The sequence below is a fragment of the Ictidomys tridecemlineatus genome, chromosome 1 (assembly GCF_052094955.1).
Source record: "Ictidomys tridecemlineatus isolate mIctTri1 chromosome 1, mIctTri1.hap1, whole genome shotgun sequence".
NCBI lineage: Eukaryota > Metazoa > Chordata > Mammalia > Rodentia > Sciuridae > Ictidomys > Ictidomys tridecemlineatus.
Genome location: NC_135477.1, coordinates 13,193,009 through 13,199,008, shown reverse-complemented (window position 1 = coordinate 13,199,008; position 6,000 = coordinate 13,193,009). Strand labels below are relative to the sequence as shown.

The following is a 6,000-nucleotide window of genomic DNA, read 5'->3' as shown; positions in this document are numbered from 1 at the left end:
AAGGAAGACTAAACAGGTTGACATTATCTCATCAGAAACCTTTTAAATCAGAAATCCAAAGAATAATAAGAAAAACTAAATTCTATTGGATGCACAATGTATGTCAGGTGAATTCTAAGAGAGCCACACATTTCCTAAATCAGTTTTCACAACAACCCTATGAAGTAGGTACTAGGTACAGATGAGGCACAGAGAGGTTCTGTAATTTACCAACAACACACAGTTGGTCATGATGGAGAAATGGGGTTCAGATCTACACAGTCTGACCCCAGAGTCAGCAGCCCCACAGAAAGGTAAATACTTTACCCATTTTGGACCATGGAGTTATGGGAACCAAGAAAACATTTGGCACTTGACTAAATAGAGCCCAGAGTCACACTGAAGGCTCACTATTTACAGTTGTGAAATGAAGGCTCACTATTTACCGTTGCCTTGGCAATGAGCCACTTTAATGACAATGAAGGCAAAATGGAGGCGGGGAGGTGTGCAAATGAAGTAATAGTAATGAGGCTGAGGAACTGGGGGAGTACAGCTCCACCTGGGGGAGGTACCTGGAGCCATTTGGGAAGGAGTGCCAGGGGCATGCACAGCAACATATAGAGAAGCATCTGGTTCCAAAGACTGAGGCTGAAACCAACTGCCATGCTCCAAATCGTCACCCTCTGCTTTCCCTCACAATTTGGTCAACACAGAGTCAGTGATTCAGAAATAGAAACTCACTGCGTCTCATATGTTTCTACTTGTCATCACTTAGATCTGGAAGGGATGATTGCAGAACTCCTTCTCTAGGTGCCTGAACAGACTGGCTTGGGACTCGGGCAAGGAGCCTGCTGCTCCGGTGGCTTCCCCGCACTGGCACTAAGGGCTCCTGCTGACACAGTGGTATTTGCTGAGAAAAAAATAAATCAACGTGTGTGTGTGTGTGTGTGTGTGTGTGTGTGTGTTTAGCTAAAAGAATGCCTTTAATATTTTCAGTTTGTGGGTTAATATTCCTAAAACAACTCTAAAGGGAGGTACTACATACAGATAGATATGTTATTTATTTATTAATGATGAACAATGGTGAGAAAGAAAATAGAGTGGCAATGATAGAGACTAACCTTGACTTTCCTGAATGTACTTGGTTCTTGAATTTGGTGATGTGTGTTTTACATTGTCATTTTTTAATCCTTCTTTGTTTCTTTTTAAGACTTTCAAGGACATTTTCTAAAAGGCCTAGAAATAATGACCAAGTCAGTAGAGATGAGCAACCTAGCACCCAGAATGTGACCTCCAAATGTCATTTTCCCTTAAAAAAGAACCAAAGCTCCTTCGAGAAGTAGCCGAGGATTACAGGTCAAAGAGGGGGCTGGCACATCTTGTCACACCTGAAAGCAAGGAAACTACCAAGGATTACTAGGGTCATATCAAAAGGACTAAGGCGCTGACTTGAAAGGGCGCCTACTGTTTGCATGTGGGACTCTCTGAGCATCAATGAACGGTAGTTGTACAGCAATGGACTGAAGTAGTTATGTGTTTATCCGTGAGTTCAAAATGATACTAATTCAAAGCAAAAACCTCATTGATCACGTTTGAAGGATGCCAAACTCAGTACTTTGAAACTTGACAAATAGATGGGAGATCAATCATTGATCCTGGGTTTCTAATATGAATTGTAACTAAAGGTAATTAGTTATTACAGAGGCATGTGATATTAATTAGAGACAAATTTTCTTTATAGAAATAGTGCAGCTAATGTATGAAAAGGAATGATATGATTAGAATGCCATTATTTTCAAACCCTCAAGAATAAAAGGATCTAGGCAATGATATCAATGACTGATAGCATCACAAAACAGGGACAACCAGATATTTATCTGGTCATGAGACTCTAGAAATACTACAGAACACTGCTGTGTAGAATCCCCAAGGATCAGCTTTGACAGACAGCTGCCTGCTCATTCTGCAGGGAAGCATTCAAATTTCAGTGCCCTCGTAGACTTTATCACTATCTCTCAAATTTGTATGTGCATCCAAGTCATAAAAGGATGCATAATTTTTTAAAAATACTGAACCCAAAATACTATCCCTGAGCATATGATCCAGTAGGTCTCAGTTGAGGAATTGATTTTATAAAATCCCAGAGACATTCATGATGCTCAGCCAGGCAGAGCAGACTACAGGCAGGTGAAGCCTTGGGATTTTTTGGAGAATCTATCAAAAGGTTGATATCCTCAATCACTCCTCCACCTTGTTGCTGGCACCTACAATTGCACCATCTGCACTTAAAGCATTTAGCTTTTTACTGTCAAAATAACTAACTAAGATGGGAATGGAAATCACAAAGCCAATGCAATGCCATTTTTCACTCCCAGACCGCTGCCCCACTGCTAATTGATCACCATCCTCTTGCCCACTGAAATCAGATGTGACCTCAGAATCCTTCTCACTCCAGTGCTCCAGGCAGTCACTACCAGTTAATTATTGTTGACACACAAATCAAAAACAATTTGTCTTCCTTGGCTCTGGCATGACTGCTAGCCCTTGTACACTTTGGGTAGGGAGGAAAATATGATGTGTGTGTATCTTCCTCTTAACAAGCACGGGGAGCTGAGGGTGGAGGAGGGTAATGAGGTGTGTGAAGCCAGGAATCTGCCTGTATCCCAGGCCACCAGGTGGATGTGCTTATTCCTTCCATGTGTTTCTAGAGTCACCCAAGTCCAGGCTCCAGGTCAGGCAGCAGGGCTTAAAAGGAGACAGTAAGATGACCCTTGTCCTTCTGGAATTTTCTGTTCTTGGAGGAGCTTCTGTCAAGAAGTGAGCATGTAGTTGGCAGTTTCAGGGATGAAACAATGTTATTCACATGCACTTGACAAATACGAAATGTAATGGGAACAATTTCCAGGACGCTTGTTCCCTTCTTAAACAACAGCAGCACGTGCAGTGAGAAGGGAACTGGTCCTTTGTCCTCAGTGACCATTGCAGTGAACAGGAGTGATTCTTCTCTGCTGAAGCATTTTCACACCATTTGTGCATTTATTCTTCAATTGAGCTTTGTTAATTTGCATAATTTTATTGTTACTCCTGTGATTGTCATATCCCTAGTGTCACCCAAAGAGATCAATGTTTCCAAAGTTGTTCACTGAGCTGGGAAATCGGAGATGACAATAGCAGCATAAATACGATAGCACAGAGTAATATAATAAACCCAAAGCCAGCCCTGAGTCAAATGGATCTGGAAGTAAGAGAGAAATTGAACTGCAAAACTTTTTCCATCTCCCTTCAAGTCCCTAGTGCATAAACATCATTTTCCAGAAGTGGCACAAAATTTTTGACATTCTCATGACATTTTAAAGAAAAAATGTAGTGACTTGGTTAAGTATATTGAATATTTTTTCAAGCAAGCAAAAGTAATACTTTCTAGTATGGAGTTTGTGAATGGGAGGTGAGCCCAAGAGCACATAGGCATCGCCCTGTGTCCCTGGCAGAAACAGGTGCAAGTCACAGTGCCACAGAGGAACATGGACAGTTAGCTTTGAAGCCAGTGACAAGTTGTTTTAAGAAAACATAAAATAAGTTCTCAGTTAAGTTCCTTTATCAGATGAAACTGCTGGATGTGGTGGTGTAGCCACCTCCCACGTGGAGTCCCATCACTTATATGTGGCAGCAAGCTCATCCAGCTGTGTCAAACCTGGGATATGTAAGCTGTGTGAGGGAGAAGGGCCTGACGACTTTTTTGTCCTCTTTATCACTGAAAGCCCCTGATGCAGGAGCAAAGATTTGCATCCAGCTAAATGATGAGTCTGTGAGTCATTAGATAAAGTGGAAAAGGTGTACTGGGATCAGTACAGACAACACCAGCTGTGTTTGCAGCAAAGAGCCTGCGAGGACACACTGAACAATGTGGCGCCAGAATGCCACTTAATGCATGGCTGAATTCGGAAAGAACAGTTGGTCCACAAAATGCCTTCTGATCCTGACACTGTGCTAAGAAAAAACGGTGACATTTTGAATGTGACAGTATGGTGTGTCCAGCATGCTGAATGAGGGAAAACACTCCCATTTGGAGGGCAGTGTGTCCGTGGTGAAGGAGACAGAAGCATTTCCATGTCCATTCTCAGTACCCTTGATGACATCTATGCCAGGATTTCAAGTGAGGCGCCTCAGCAATGTATTCCATTTCTTGAAGAGCCTGAACTTTTCACTTCCTGGAAGAAATATCACCATTTTTAATGCTGATGATTACATTTTTTTTTTAAATTCTAGGAAGAGCAAACTGTGATGGAAAACTGTTCCATCCCCAAGATTTTATTCTTTCCCATCACATCATAATTCTCCCCTTTACCTCCTGCCCCTCCACAACCAAATAGACACATTTTTAAGAATAAAGAAATATCCTCCTTAACATCCTCAATTTGGGATGTTAAGAATGACTGGATTCTCAGATATTCTTCATTCGCTCTATAAAACACACCAGCTGATGCCCACAGCACAATGATTCAGCAATGACTCAGAGTGTCTGTCCTTTCCTAATCATATTTGCCAGTTGTACTTGTTAATATAGGTGTGTAATTTCATCACGTCAGCTCCTGGTATAAAGAAATGCACCAGATTCTCCTAGGAAGCTTTAAAAATCCTGACAATCAGGCCATCTCCTTGCAGAATTCCATCAGCATCCCTGCGAATGGCCCCTGGCATCAGAATTTAAATTTTTTTTCCCCCAAGTGATTCCAATGTGCAGCCAAGGTTGAGAAATAAAGATTGATCGCAAAGCTCTCTCCAGTATGGAACAAAGAAACTACTATTTGGCACAAATCATTAGCTCAGACTTTTTCTTCTTTTTTATCAAAGCTCACAACAACCAAGCTGTCTTTACTGGGTCTGAGAAATTTTACTTCTTTTCCCTTTTGATCCTTTTTTCCAAATAGTGGCATTAAAGAAGTCTTGTTATTACCATCTAGGGCTCTTGATGTAGCCTACATTTACATAATGAGAAGGGACGCCCCTTCCCTTTGTCACCCCCTGTACCAATGGTGTCCTGAGTATACAGGCAAAGTCAGATATCCTCATGGCCCAGTAAACACAGAAACTATTGAAGAGAAGGCTGACAGGGGACAATTAGCACAGGGAGCTGGGCTTGAGGGCAGTACCAGTGGGCAAGATTCCATGCCCACGAGGGTCTTACTATACAGATAGACAACCACTTATCCCTCTGCTGCCCAGTGTGCAGGGAGACAGAAAATAATCCTTCCCTTGAACAAAAAAGAGGTGAGAGGAGGGCAGAAAGACTGACAGCCCTGAGTCCCAGGGTCCTTGGGGACTTCTAAACTGAACAATATCTTAGAATCTCACTGCTGCCGCTGCAGTGCAGATGGGAACACACAGGAACTGCTTCTCTGGAATTCTTAATTTGCAGAATTTCAAATGCATGCTCATTTATTCATTAAAAAAAAATATTTACCTGTGGTAGGAGCATGCTAGGCTTGTTTGAAGAACAGTCAATGGTTGGAGCCACAGCACAAGGCAGAAAAGGGAGAGGAAATGACGTCAGGGAGCAAAGAGACCAGCCTTGTAAGACGCGTGGAGAAACCACAGTACTAAGGATTTACCCTGTTCCAAGGAAGATGGGAAACTGGAAGATTTGAAGCATTTCCTGTAAGTCAGTTTCCCACGATAAACAACCTCACCCTTAACTTTTTCAGAGTTGTTAACTAAAGATGTGTTCCAGTCTTTGTGGGGCTGGGGATGTAGCTCAGTCGTAGAGTGCTTGCCTAGCATGTATAAGGCTCTGGGTTCAATCCCCAGTACTATCAAAAAAAAAAAAAAAAGAGGAGAGGGGATTGTCCTATTTTTGTGAATATGGTCACCATCCAAAGGCTAACATAAATCAGATGGCTTTGGTGATATTTCATGGTTCTTGGAAATAGTTGTTGGGTGTTTTATTTAACAAGCCAGTTCTTCTAAGGAATGACTTCCTTGTAACTTTTAGTAAGGAAATATCTTCTTTTCTTTCCTGGATTT

General features: G+C 41.9%; 1 protein-coding gene across 1 annotated transcript in view; it reads left to right on the top strand.

Annotated features, from left to right (window-relative positions):
• The first annotated feature begins 5,128 nt into the window (after positions 1 to 5,128).
• Positions 5,129 to 6,000, top strand: part of LOC101971467 (pancreatic triacylglycerol lipase) — a 49,930-nt gene continuing 49,058 nt past the window's right edge. The window contains exon 1 of the mRNA XM_078044419.1: positions 5,129 to 5,634. The gene's annotated coding sequence lies outside the window, so the exon portion shown is untranslated. The remainder of the gene's footprint in view (positions 5,635 to 6,000) is intronic.